The 13,789-nt window shown below is 45.3% G+C and overlaps 1 long non-coding RNA gene across 1 annotated transcript; it reads right to left on the minus strand.

The window, feature by feature from the left end:
- Positions 1-11,068: 11,068 nt before the first annotated feature.
- On the minus strand, positions 11,069-13,774 carry LOC118219361. Its single transcript, XR_004763747.1, has 4 exons — positions 13,596-13,774; positions 13,360-13,500; positions 12,893-12,989; positions 11,069-11,270 (listed from the first exon to the last, which is right to left on the minus strand). It is a non-coding gene; the product is annotated as an uncharacterized LOC118219361 (long non-coding RNA).
- Positions 13,775-13,789: the final 15 nt, after the last annotated feature.

Genomic DNA, 13,789 nt, shown 5'->3' on the forward strand with positions numbered 1-13,789 from the left:
TTCTGAGACCGGCACACTTACCCGCTGAGCCACTGCCGACCTCTGGCTCCAGGGCTGCAGAGGGTAGAAGAACCAGTGAGACCCAAGAGTTGCCCAAGAAAAACCAAATGGAACGTGCGGGTTCGAACTCACGAGCTTCGCATTCAAAGACATCGACAGTACCGCTACGCCACCAGTCAGGCAACAGAACCAAGGGTGCTGCATCGGGTAACAGAAGATGAGAACCCAACAACACAAGAATATCTAAAGTAGACGCGAGATTTGAACACCGAAGCTTGGGTTCCAAAGACGGCGACAGTACCATCGCGCCACCCGCAAACGAGCCGAGGCAGAGACGTTTCAGATGGTAGGGGAAGATGAGAACAGAGAACCGCAAGCGAAAAAGAGGCCAAGAACGAGGCTCGAACCCTGAACGCGCTGCATCGCAAACCGAAGACGACACCACTAGGCCACGGTGGCCGTTACGCTCGCGCCAGATTTTTAAATATTTTGCTGTGCAGAACTGGAGTTTTTCACAGGAGTGGAAGGTGAGACGCATTACAAGTGACACAGCCTGCTTCAGTTTTCATCGCGCCAAGTATTTCCTTTTTTGAGATGACGTGGTTAGCCCACATTGCATTATGGGTAACAAATGTGCATATACACACGACTTTTCCTTGTATACATCATCAGATACCGACATTAAAAAATCTGCATAATAAGAAAAATTCCTCTTCTTTCAGCATAAGAGTACTGGATTGCAATATGGTCATGTTTATTAAATGTGCAAAAGCAAAAATGACTACCAGAGGCCTTAACATCGTAAAATTCAGGAACGAGGCAAAACTATCATGAGGAAATGAACCCACCGTGTTTTATTTGATGCATCACATCAAGTATTTAATTGTGTGTGTCCAATTAAACACTTTACCTGAGTTTAATGAGTTTCAGTGCAGAACCTAGGAAGCCCTTGAAAAGTCCTTTTCAGATGGGTCAGGTGGGGAGCTTAGTGGAGGTGTGGAAATAAAGATTTAATCTCTAAAACCTAGAACGGAAAGTCATGAGTCGGGCACTATGGCGACCGACGACATTGAGGCACTTCCTTAGGGGTGCCTATGACGTCATCACGGGCACTAAAGTCGTCAGCGTTATCAGCATCCACGGTCTAAAGAAATGCTAAATTCCAGCGTGTTCTCACGCGCCTTCATCTGCGTGGATACTTTCCCCAACGCTCGGACCTCCCTTGTTCTTCTCATCCCATTGCACCTCGTTACCGAAAAAAAGGGTCATCTTCGGACATGAGAAGAGGGACCCCGCTGAGATGCAGCTGTGAAGAAATGCAATGCTACTGTTTCCACAGCTGTTAAAGCTAGCGGACACCTAACAGTCTCTCTTAACAACTGTATTAGTCTTGCAATTGGTCTTTTTTCTCCCAAGTACAAAGTATTAGCGTGTTTTAAGTTATTTTTGCTTGACAAGTGAAAAGGAAATTGGCAATCTTTTGGTTTTCTTTAGCAAAAAAATGAATGGAAATAAGAATTTAAGACAACAATACTTGTTGAGATTTATTTATTTATTTATTTATTTTGCAGTGAACATAGTCGCTCCTCTGTGGGAAATCCCAAAGGACAGGCTTGCCCATCATTAAAGCCACTGAGGGTCGTGTTAGCTCTACGGCTACCGCTAACAGAGGGGCCAATGGCGGGAAGAGGCAGACATCTCCAGCGTGTGGGGGGAAGGGTGGGGGGTGTTGGGGCAGGGGAAGAAGTGGACCGCGTACCGCGAGGGCGTTTAATCCCCGCGGTCGACGCGCTCGTCCTGCGCTAACGACGCCTTCCACTTCGGGCCTCCCTCTCCGCGGGTTCAGAGCCAAGGCGGCCGGCGAGAGTGCCATTAGCCCCGCCCCCCCCCCCCCCCCCCCCCCCCGACCGCACGTACAAGGGCCATTTAAGGGCCCTTCACCGCCATTTACCGCCACTGAGGAAACACAGAGCCGGTAACGCCTGCGTTCTGAGGACACGACTTTCTTTGATCACCACGATGGCAGACATTTTCTGAGCCTATGGCCTGTGAAGAAAAGGGCTTTCATTTATTTATTTATTTATTTATTCTTATTTTTATTTACGTATTTAAAAAGGCATTTACCACACCAGCCACAACTTTAAGAATGGTCACATTTTTGCACAACTGTGTACATGTCTGTCTGTGAGAGTGCAGTGAATGATAATTATTATTATTATTATTATTATTATTATTATTATTACTTATATGTGCATACATGCACAAAAAGGCTTTGTGCCAGACAGTTACATTGTACTAGAATTGATTGTGTTTAATATGCATATATGGACATGGCTCCCCACACCGTTAGAAGATTATGTCATTTAAAATTACGCGCAGAAGCCAGAATGCACGTTCGATTAAACGCAAACCGCAGCACGTCGAACCGAACCCGACCTCCAACTCCAAACTGCCCGACTTAACCTCAGCGGCTCTGTCAGCTAATATCTAGCCTAGCGCCGCCGCATTTAAGCAATGATAGGTTAGGAGACAGGAGCGTTTTGGGCTGCTTCTCTTTGCAGAGGGTGACGGTGAACGGCTTCCTGTCATTTCTGTAGTCATACCAAGGTACAAAGATTGCCTATGTACTGTACTAACCGGACAGCCAGCTCCATCTCGAGAAAGGAATCCCTTACGATGTGGAAGGGGCACCGGAGTTGACCATTAGGGCTGGTATATATGCATCTTTAGAGCGCTTTCATGCACCAATAGCCCTGTTAACGAGCAAAGTCAGCCGCACAGACAGACACAAGAACAGCGAGAGCGGAGAGCCTCACTTCAGCGTATACAAGCTGGTATTACAACCGCTACTTGTGTACCCATAACCGCAGAGCCAAGCAATTCTGCTGACCCCTGACCACTCAATACCAATAACATATTACAATGATATCTTACTTATCGTGCGGTTACTGCGTGTAGTCGACAGCTAATAAATGTGATTCATATTGGATTTTCAGCACTTGGTAATTGGTTTTTAAATTTGTATGTGCTGCTCTGAGGTGCTGAGGGATATTTAGCTGGTTGCTTCCGGTCATGTGTTACGCTGATGGTTGTACTTGTGCTTACAGCATTTTGCACTCATTCAAAAGCTCTGTCAGCCACTACAGATAACTGTAAATTTGTCATATTTTTATTATTATTAATGACAAGAAGAATACTACTACTTCTAGTACTACTATGACTTATACTACTACAACAACAACAACTACTACTACTACTTCCAATAATAATAATGTGGGCCAAGGTTATAGTAATATTATTTGGTATTTTAGTCTTTAAACATACAGACATGTCACATTCCAAATATAGATAGTATTATCTATATTACACATTCAACATCATGGGCTATATCAATCTTGTGTGATGTACCATATAATAACCTACATTACCCACCATTGTTTCTCTCTTTGCAGCTAGCACCTTTTTATCATCATGACATGATAAAATCTTGATGGGATGCATTTATAACTTCGCCATTTCCAATCTGAATACATTTTTCATGACTGAGTCGCTCCCAAAGATGCACCGCGCCGCATCGAGAGCAATATAATGAATCTAATTTGAAGTCAATTTAATCGTACTTAGCAGGCAATGTTAATGTAGTGCTGAGATCACCCTTAATGAGTGAAAATATTCATCTATTTTCTCAGCGCGGATATTCCTGCTTTTCCTGGCTGTACATTAGGGGGTAAGTAATTGTTTCTGGTTGATTCAAAGGCGTGGAGGTTCGTACATTAAACCGCGTGGTGCTGCATCACACAGTCGAGTCACTGGGCCACCATTTTGTGAATGATTTATAAAAACATATGGACATTCGTGGACAGGGGAAAGGCCTGCGTGAGAAGAGATGCACCCGCGTCACTGTCCACTCAAACTGAGAATATGTGGTACACTGCAGAACACATTGACATAATAATAATGACTAATATACAATTAAATTAAATTTAATTAAATCTCACTCTACTAATAGATTATGCTACCTACACAAACTAATATAGATTACACTAGCTGTATCTAGTAATACAGATTGGTACTTTCTCAATCCACTAACATAGATTATGCTGCCTGTATCAGATAATCTATATTACAGTACCTACATCCACTAACATGAATTACATTGCATTACATCATCCCCTAATTTAGATTACACTACATCCAACCACTAATACAGATTATGCTACCTCCATCCACTAACATAGATTACATTGCCTGCATCCACTCATACAGATAACACTTCCTTCATCCACTAATATAGATTATGCCACCGCTGTCCACTAATACTAATACAGATTACACAGCCTTCTTCCACAAATATAGATTGCGCAGTAATACACGTAGCGCTCCCATAGGATGAAGCATTGAATGTGCATGTTATTCCTGTCCTTCGTTAAGCCGTGTCCGGATGAAAATGTGACCGTCAACAAAATTTGACTGCGCTGCAGTGCTACTGGGTGTTGACGGGACTCAGTGGAAGGCCACATTCTCACGCAGGTGAGGAACAGCCGTTGGCTTGCCCTGCGGACAAGTCGTGCTGCAGTGGCAATACAAGACATCATCTTCAGATTTCACAAAAAATATGAGCGCTCGTGTGGCGCTGTCCTCTCCGTGTCATCGCGCTGAACATTTACAGCCGGTGGCTCACACAAGAAAATCGATGGCGCTCTTGTTGAACTACCCCTCTCTACTTGGATGAGACCAGATGTGGCACTCCTGTTTTTGATGAATCGTCTCAAATAAGCAATAGTTCTTGTTTCTTTTTTTGGCAGCACATTTTTTTGGTGTAGAGAGTCTCAGTGTGCAGTCCCGCATTGTCAGGTTGAGCAAGATAATCTCACCATCGTGTTAAGATTATCTTAACCAAAAAATTAAGATAATCTCATTGCGCATACATCTAGTGAACTGAGGACATGGTAATTTTCACGTGATAACATTTGCCACCATGCAGACCTGAGCCAAATACTTTTCTGTGCTCTGCTGATCTTGCCTGGTGTAATTGAGCCTGCCAATATGACCAGAAGGCGGGGTTTAGACTTTCTGAGAGTATTTCATTGGTTCCAATACACTAGACAAGATCAGTAAAGCATAGAAAAGTATGCGAATCCAAAACAAATACGTATTTGACCCAGGTCTGCCACCGTGCCAACTGTGCCAGAGTCCGAGGCTTTCCCAGAAACAATGTAAGGGTCAGAAATAACGGTTTTCTTTCGAGCTGAAGCGGCGCGGAGCGATCAGCGTGCGGCACACACCCCTGGCTCAGACGACGGCGGCTATCGCAAATGAGAATTTGTCTGAACTCATCGGACGTTTCCCCTGTGTGTACCTCCCGCCGTTATTTAAACGTCTGCGGGGAGCGCGATCAGGCGGAGATACGTTTTTGTAGCAGCCCCGTCGCTGGGGGAGGTGTCATCCGCCAGGGCCCGGGGGGGGGTCGATAAGAACCACGAGCCGCAAGGTGAAATCCACAACGCATCAGACAGATCCAAATAGCTTTCCTTATCGCACGCGACTCCCGTCTGGAAACACATGACCCCCCCCGCCCCCCGCGCTCTCTCACCCCCCCGAAACCCGCTCTCCCAATCCGCTCCCCATATTAAGAAGAGGAGCTCCCTTATCCAGTCCCTTCTTGTATTACCTTTTAACAGCCCGTATCTCCCTGCCCGCGTGCCTCCCCCTCTCCCCCCCAACATCGTCGTCCACTGGGGTCTTGCCTGTAGCAGACTGACGCCTTCACGCGAATCGGCTGCCCACCGTAGCGCCCCGGTTCCCCCAAACTGTCCTCCGTGCGGTGGTCGTCGTCTCTGACGCCTCTACGGTTTTCAGACGAAGCAGCATCGCGCGAGGCTCCCGGCCCAAAGGTCTGTATCAAGCCTCGAATTGCATTTACCGCCACGCCCTCGGTCCCGTTCGGTGCGGTGTGAAATCGAACCCGGAGCCCGCGGAGCGAACGAGCTCGTTTGTGCCAACGCGCAGCCACGCGGCTGAACGCTGATCCCCAGAGTGAAAGCAAAGGAACATCGAACAACGTTCCGGCTCTTCCCTGTTTCGTTTGGATGGAATCAGTGACACAGAGTTCTTTTCAGACACTTCCTGGATCCCCGGGTAGGACCGATATCCAACGGTTGCTTTGAAGAGCACCAGGCGCTCTTGTCTAATTTTAGAGTTTCTCTGTGCACGGGCCGCCTTTGGGCCTGGTAAATAAAACATAACCTGTAGGGGGAGGGGGGGGGGGTGCAGCTCTCCTGAAAGCAGCCTGCTGGGGGTCCTTCTCCTCGTTCTCTGGGCCCTTAATGATCGCTCTGTGGCTTTAGGGAGGAGCGCGCTCCGTTATTCGGCCTTGCATGACTGCCGCAGCTGGAGCCGGGCCCTCCCTCTACAAGGGACCCAATCTCCCTTTTCGTGTAATAATTTGGGAAATTGATCACTTGATTTAAGGGTACATAGAGAATTTTCACCAGGGGAGAGAAAATCAGGACGATAAAAGATAAACCTACGAGGCAGAAAAAGTACCAGCTTTTCTGCCTTGTAGATCTTTTTCCTGGGAAATGCGCAGTTTTTTATTATTACTTTTTCATGTGTAATGTCTAGGTGTTTACTTGTAAAGAAAACTTGCTTTTGGTTTCCAGTTAATAATTTAGATCAGTATCCTCCTTGGCTGCTTGCCAAGGTTTGATAGCACGCCATACTTTTAAAGTTTTTTCATTATTTTCGTTGCGTTATACCAGCTTTGGAAAGGAAGAAAAGAGGAACTCTGGATTCAATACTCTCTTCCACGTCGAGTAAGACATTTTACTAGGCTTCATGCCTTTCCTCGTGTTTTGAAGATGCATTTATGTCTTAAGCAGTCATGCATGCCTTTCAGTTACTGGCAAATAGCGTACAAGAAATGAAAGACTTAAATGTTTTGCACTCCAGTCGAATGAATGAAAGATGCAACATTTGTTACCCAGTCAAGGACAAATGGCGGCACGTTTAGGACTGAATGCAGTCGGAGGAGAAGGTGCTTTCACTCTCCCTCTCTCTTTTCTGCTTGGCGGTGCAGAGCCTGATTATGTGGATTGTTTGGCTAATGGAGTTGGTGGGGGGGCGGGGGGGCGGGGGATGGGAGGAGAGGGGGGGGGGCTTGCATGCTCTCCAGCAAGCTGCTAATTAGCAGGAACTAATTAGAACACTGCACCCACAATTTCGAACAGTCTCTCATCCACCTTCCCAGGCAAATCCCAGTTATGTTAGTAGCGATTTTGTGTTACCGTTTTGCTTTTCGCATAGGTGGGGGGGTCACTCCTCTGATTGGTCCGACTTCAGCGGTCGGCCTCTATTTTGTACCTCCCGACTCCTTTCATACCCCCCCCCCCCCCAAATAGGCGGGGCCAGTCGTACAAGAAACTACTTTTTTTTAAAAACTGGACCGAGCGCTACGATTATAACACGCGTGCAGTTTTCTGATTGGACCAGAAAGGCAGGGCTTCATCAAGGTAAAGAGATGTGCCCGTCAAGGGAGAGGTAATCGCGGCTTAATTTGGTCGGGGCTCCTTCCCTTCTCCGAAGCCGTAAAAGCTGAAATAATAAGTTTGTCCTCTGAGTGAGGCTTGTAAGGATCTAATGAGAAAATATTGGCGGAGGTAATTCAGCCCGTTGTCTGCAATAGGCAATTTCTACCTGGGGAGAGCAAACGACTTCCAAAGCGTCCTCCGTCAAAAGCGGGCTCGTCTGCGGATTCGCGCTGACGACTCTGTTCCGCGCGCGCAAATTAATGAAGACGCACGCGCGGCGCGTCGACACAATCCGCACGTCGGCGTTACTGCAACGGGGACAAAAAATTCTGCACCGTTTCCAACAAAGCGGATGCTTGCATAAGCGTTGTTCAGTAAGGCCGGTTCTCAATGGGGACATTCATTCGCTCGGTGAATGTTTCCATTTAGGCTTTTAACAATTATTTCTGAGAAGCCTAAATAAATGCTGATTTTTTTTATTTAGCTTTTAACAATTATTTCTGAAAAGCTTCTGAAAAAAAATGTTTTATCCTGCAATACAACGTGTGCAGTGACGCGACGCGAGGCCTCCTTTGAAAACATGCTAAGTAACCTGCTGGTTTAAAAGTGACATGTAGAACGTGGCGCGTGTTCTGCGCAGAGTCCCAATAACGGCGCAGTGCAGCAGCTTCTGTAAAAATCGACCGAGAAGCTAGTGCTTTTTTTTCCCCCCCGCCCAAGCGTGGAGCGAGACCACGCTCCTGCACGCAAGCACGGATTCCGTGATGACGGGGGGTGGGGGGGGTGGGGGGGGCAGAGGGCAGGAGAAGGCGGGGGGGGAGGGGGGGTGGGGGGGGGGGTGGGATTTAATGGGATGTAATCCAGGGGACCTGTACTGGTACAGCTGACCCGGCAGAGATTTGCTAAGCCTTCCCCCCCTCCCCAGTGCCTTACCAGCTGAGAGAAAAAGCTGAAACCCCCGTTTTCCGACTCCCTCTCCCCCTCCACCCCTCACGCCCGGGGGATTATTCCCCGCTCTCCCCCCCCCCCCAGATGAGTTCCAGCAGCCTTCATCCCTCTAACCTGTGAGCGGCGCGCGTCCGCGCCAGCATCCCAAGGACGTTTCCTTGAAGGGCGACCGGGCGGATTTTTCTTTTTTCCTTTCCGTTCGGCGCATTAATCCTGATGTGATTTCACGCGCACCTTCAATTCCGTCAGACTGCCGATGTCAGGCAAATATTAAATTGCGCCCCGGCGCAGCGGATAACAATAACGCTTCGCGCATTACCGTATTTCACGGCGCGTGCCGGCGCGGGGGGGGGGGCAAACGGATGGCGGCACGCGTGTTAAAAATCACGTCTAATTACCTCGCTAATGCAGTCAGATTGAATAAACACGCTTCGTTCCGGGTTTTTTTCTTTCTATTTATTTTTTTTTACACAAAGTGCTTTTTTGTATCAATGGAATTCGTGAAGGAAATGGGTCTTGCCACCCGGGGGCATAAATTATTTTACACAATGGACACGTGCAGCAACGTCAATCGCACAATTCATTGTGCAATGAATCTGAATCCGAGAGGGATAATTAAGCGAAACTGCCGAAAATTAATACAACAACACTTTAGAATTACTAGATGATACGTCGAGTCCCTGCCCAGTGGTGTTTTGGAGAAAGCGAAGCACTGTTGGATTTAAAGGTAAAATGAAACACAGAGGATTGCTGTCAATATAGGTCTATACTTTGCCAGATGATTTCAGAGGTTATGACAGACATTATGATGCGTAAACCCATATATTCCATGATCAGACGAAAGAGCGCTCTTCGAATGCAGCATATTTATGCTAAACAATGTTCATCCCTTTGGAGAGGAGATCTTTTTGGAATGTCATTTTCAATATTCTTAGTCAGTGTTCCAGAACTCGCATCAAGTAGCGAACATCTTGGCTTCCACTGCTCCCTTGACAACGAGATCCTCCATCTCAGTGGGATTTCCCTCTGAGATGGAGGTTAAACAAAAGCACGCCACATCAGAAACTGTCCTTTTTTGCACAAATATGCGAAATTATTAAATAAAGAGCACACTGCTGAATAGCTTTCATTCTGAAGATAATTAAGGTAATTAGTGCGCTTATGTTCGTGACACCTTTTTTTTTCTTCTACCGATCAGACCAAATTTGACTCGAGGCAAGTTCTCGGCTCCGAACTGCTAATTGGGGGACCTGTTGACAACTGCACAGGGAAACGGCATTTCGGCAATCACGAACGAAGAAATAAATTGTCAGTAATATGTGCGTATGGTTTTTTTTTTTACGATCACCGCTTTCCAGTGGTACGCCTTTTTCGAGAAGCCTTCCTAACCGGAAGACCCTGGGTTTGTCCCGTTTCATGCTGTGTGAGCACAGGCAGAAGACTGTTTTCTTTCTGAATGCTGTTCTTTAGGCAGCGCGGCAGCTACACTGTGTTGCGACGGGAATGGACGACGGGCCACGTGGATAGCTGCGCTTTCCGAAAATCACCGGTTCGGAGCCATCTGTGGAAAGAGAAAAAACAAAACAAAAAACACTGAATTACTTCCCATCCCAATGACGCTTCCATTTTTGAAGCTTCCCTGGTGACACAGTCTCACACTTACTGTTCTGTCGGTGGCTCCGAGTCAAAGGAAGGATTTTTCAGCCCGGGAGGTGAGGGCTTGATCCCCGGGCTCAGGGGCAGGGTGACAGGAGGCCATTGTTCCTCTCGCTTACAGACGGCGTGCGAATGAGAGCGATGCCGGTGAGTTACAGTCTCATGCGGCTCAAAGGTTAAGCAATAGGACAGAAGCCTGCACCTGTGGCTGATGAAGAGATAAATTATTCCTGAGTATGTTCCTTACATACACATACACACAAACACAAGCGCAGAGACACAGACACAGACACACACACACACACACACAGTAGTTAGTAGAGGCTCACTTTGCAAGTGATGTGGCTTCATTAACAAAAATGTAAAAAATTCTAACCAAAGAGAAAATACTCTTTGCTCAGCAATGCACAGGCTAAAAAAAAATAAAAAATAAAAAATCTGATGTACAAGGTTGCAAGGTTGGGATTTTTGTTCCACCCAAGGTCTTAATCGCTCAGACAGAGCCAGTGATTGGAGGGGACCTTGAGAGGACTCTGCGGGATCAAAGTTTAAATCAGCCACGGGCTGAAAGTAAATCCTATCAACAGTTGTTTGGGGGGATCAGCTTTACCACCTTTTGATCAGAATCAGCGATAAATCGCTGGGTGATAAATCACCTTTAAAACCACCACATTTAGTACCACAAAGTGACTTCAACTCACACAGATTTCATTGTCCAGAAAACAAACAAGACGATTTAACGAGATATTTAAGAAGATAGCACAGACACAGGATGATACTCAAGAAGATAGCTCAGACACAATATATTTAAGATAGCACAGATCCACAATGTTATTTAAGACACCACAGATGCAAGAGAAGATATCACGCGTGCAAGATGATATTTGAGATGATAGCAAACATGTAAGATGATATTTATTTAAGAAGATAGCACACACACACATAATGATATTTATTTGACAAGATAGCACACACGCAATGCGCACCTTTTACATAAGAATGTTTTCTTTGTTGTAGTACCTCTCCAGAAGAGGTTTCCACATAGTCAACATAATGTTATCTCTTGTCAAAGTTTATTTAAGACCAAGATACTTAACTGCAGGCATCTGAGGAGGAATCCCAGAATATCTAATCTCCCTGTCATGGTGAAAATAAAAAAAATTGCAAAATTGCGATAACAGTACAGAGGCTCACATAATTTTAAAAGATTTTTTTTTTTTAAACTAAGAAATAAAATTCAATCTAGTTTTTCAGGAATAATAAAGGGATTCTCCTTCTGATAACATACAAAAGAACTGAGATACTGAGAGTATCACAAAAACTGGGGCACCCACAGACATAAAATCCATGTCTTCATGGACAGAATGAAATTATTTCCCTCTTAAGAAGTCTTTGGTGATTTCTCAACTCTTATCAAGCATAACCCAATGCAGACATGGAACACTATCCAAAACAGTACCTGTTATTCTGCTCCAGTAGGGCTCAATGGTGCATTAACTATGAGTTCATTTATATGAGTGAGTGAGTGAGAGTGTGTGTGTGTGTGTGTGTGTGTTCCTAAACTCCCTTACAGCACTGTGGATGAAATCCCTCTCGCTAAAACCACAGTATGCAAACAACTGACTGCATTGCACTCTGTAAAATTACGAGGATTTGACAAAAAAAAAAGAATATAATTTTCACGTTTGTGCACTGTTTTTCTAGCTGCTGTTGTGTGTGGCAAGAAATTGGAATTAAAAACATTTAAACATGGCATGAATAGTTATATGAATACCAGCATGTTTCTCACAGCGTATTTCATTACACTGTTCTTGATTAGCCTACACAAGCACACACACACACACACAGCTATCTATCTATCTATCTATCTATCTATCAAATACATATCTATCCATCTATATATATATATATTTTTTTATTTTATTAATTAATTTTATTTAATTTTATTATTATAATTAATTTTTTTTAATAAATATTTTTCTGCAATTAAGCCCAAATCCCAAAACAGTGCTTAAATTCATCGGCATCATCCAATCAACATCCAATTTATTAGGAGTTCCAGAGACGGGACAATGAGAAGTGGCACATCCAATCAACATCCAGTTTATTAGGAGTTCCAGAGATGGGACAAGGACAAGCGGCACTGTCAGTGTCTGTCTCAAGGCTACTCCAAGCCTGCTCCTGCTCTCCTGCCTTTATTCCACCCTGCTCATTGCCCAATTCGAACAGTAATAGTTCTTGATCGATCCCATTTAGAGTATCTTCCCTCCATAAAAAAATAGATTTGGAAAACCTGCAGTGTGCTCAAGGACAGGAGTTGAGAGGCTGGATTCGGTGGAGAAGGTGAAAGTGGTACAGAGCTGCAGCCGTAGATTTATCCAAAGCCCTATGTAGCCATAGCGCTATCCAAAGCCCTACGTAGCCATAGTGTTATCAAAAGCCCTATGTAGCCATAGCATTATCCAAAGCCCTATGTAGCCATAGCGCTATCCAAAGCCCTATGTAGCCATAGCGCTATCCAAAGCCCTATGTAGCCATAGCGCTATCCAAAGCCCTGACACTGTATTCAACGCTCACGCAGTTGTGCTTAGGGCCTATGGTGTGACCCCCCCGCACGCCTGCCCAAATTACCCTGAAGCAAAAATGGACGGACCTTCCGTCTGTGTTCGGCGCGGGTATGTCAATTAAAAAAAAAAAAACGGCCATATTTGTTATCTGCCAAGGACAATCCCTCCATCGAAAGACACATGGAAAAGCACCTTTGGCAAGAAGAATAATGTCGTCCATAAAAAACCCCCAGACCGTGAAGGCAGACATCTTGCATGGCTGATTACCTCGAGCAGGCCTGCACCAGCACTGGATGGGGGGAGGGAAAGAGGGGAGGGGGGAGGGAAAGAGGGCAAGAGATAGACAGAGAGAAATAGAAACAGGCAAAGAGAGAGAATTGCAATTGTATTAGAAGTCATTTTTGTTTGTGTTGTAACTTCTACTGTTATAGTCTACTGCTTGTTTTTGTATCTTTCTTGTTCGCTTAGGAAATATGTACTAGGTGTATTTCATTCAATAAAGCATATTAAATTGAGAGACTTCACTGCTAAAGTAACTAATAATTCCATATTTCAGTGCTATGGCTGGAGTTTTACACAAGATTAGGAGATTTGGGCAAACAATCTCTGTGCACTTGCAGTCAGTCAGAGTGTACGAAAAAAAAACTTGACATCCCTACATTCTTCTGTGGCGGCCATTTTGTCTTCTGTTCCACAGATCAGAAGGTGCTTTCTGACAAGCTGCTATCTTCATGAGTGAAGTAGAATGCGTTTGAATCCAGGTCCCATGTGGCAGTTAGCAAAAGAGGCCTCACTTTTCCCTAAAGATTAAACGAATGACTTATTTGTTTTAAAAAGTGTCAACCCCGCACTTAAGAGATTTAAAAAAAAAAAAACTCTAGTTCGGCGCACGTACCTTTCACAGTGCATCGTAATATCCCCGTTCCCAATTTGCGCACCAAATGAAAATGTCTAAACGAATTTGTCCGCGCGAAAGAACGCACGGGGGGATGACTCACGCAGCCAGACGCCCACGGGGAGAGAGTGCGGCACGCCTGCTCGAACCCTCGCAAGGCTTAACGCGCGTCGCCTCGGCCAGGCAAGATGTCC

The sequence above is a fragment of the Anguilla anguilla genome, chromosome 19 (assembly GCF_013347855.1).
Source record: "Anguilla anguilla isolate fAngAng1 chromosome 19, fAngAng1.pri, whole genome shotgun sequence".
Taxonomy (NCBI): domain Eukaryota; kingdom Metazoa; phylum Chordata; class Actinopteri; order Anguilliformes; family Anguillidae; genus Anguilla; species Anguilla anguilla.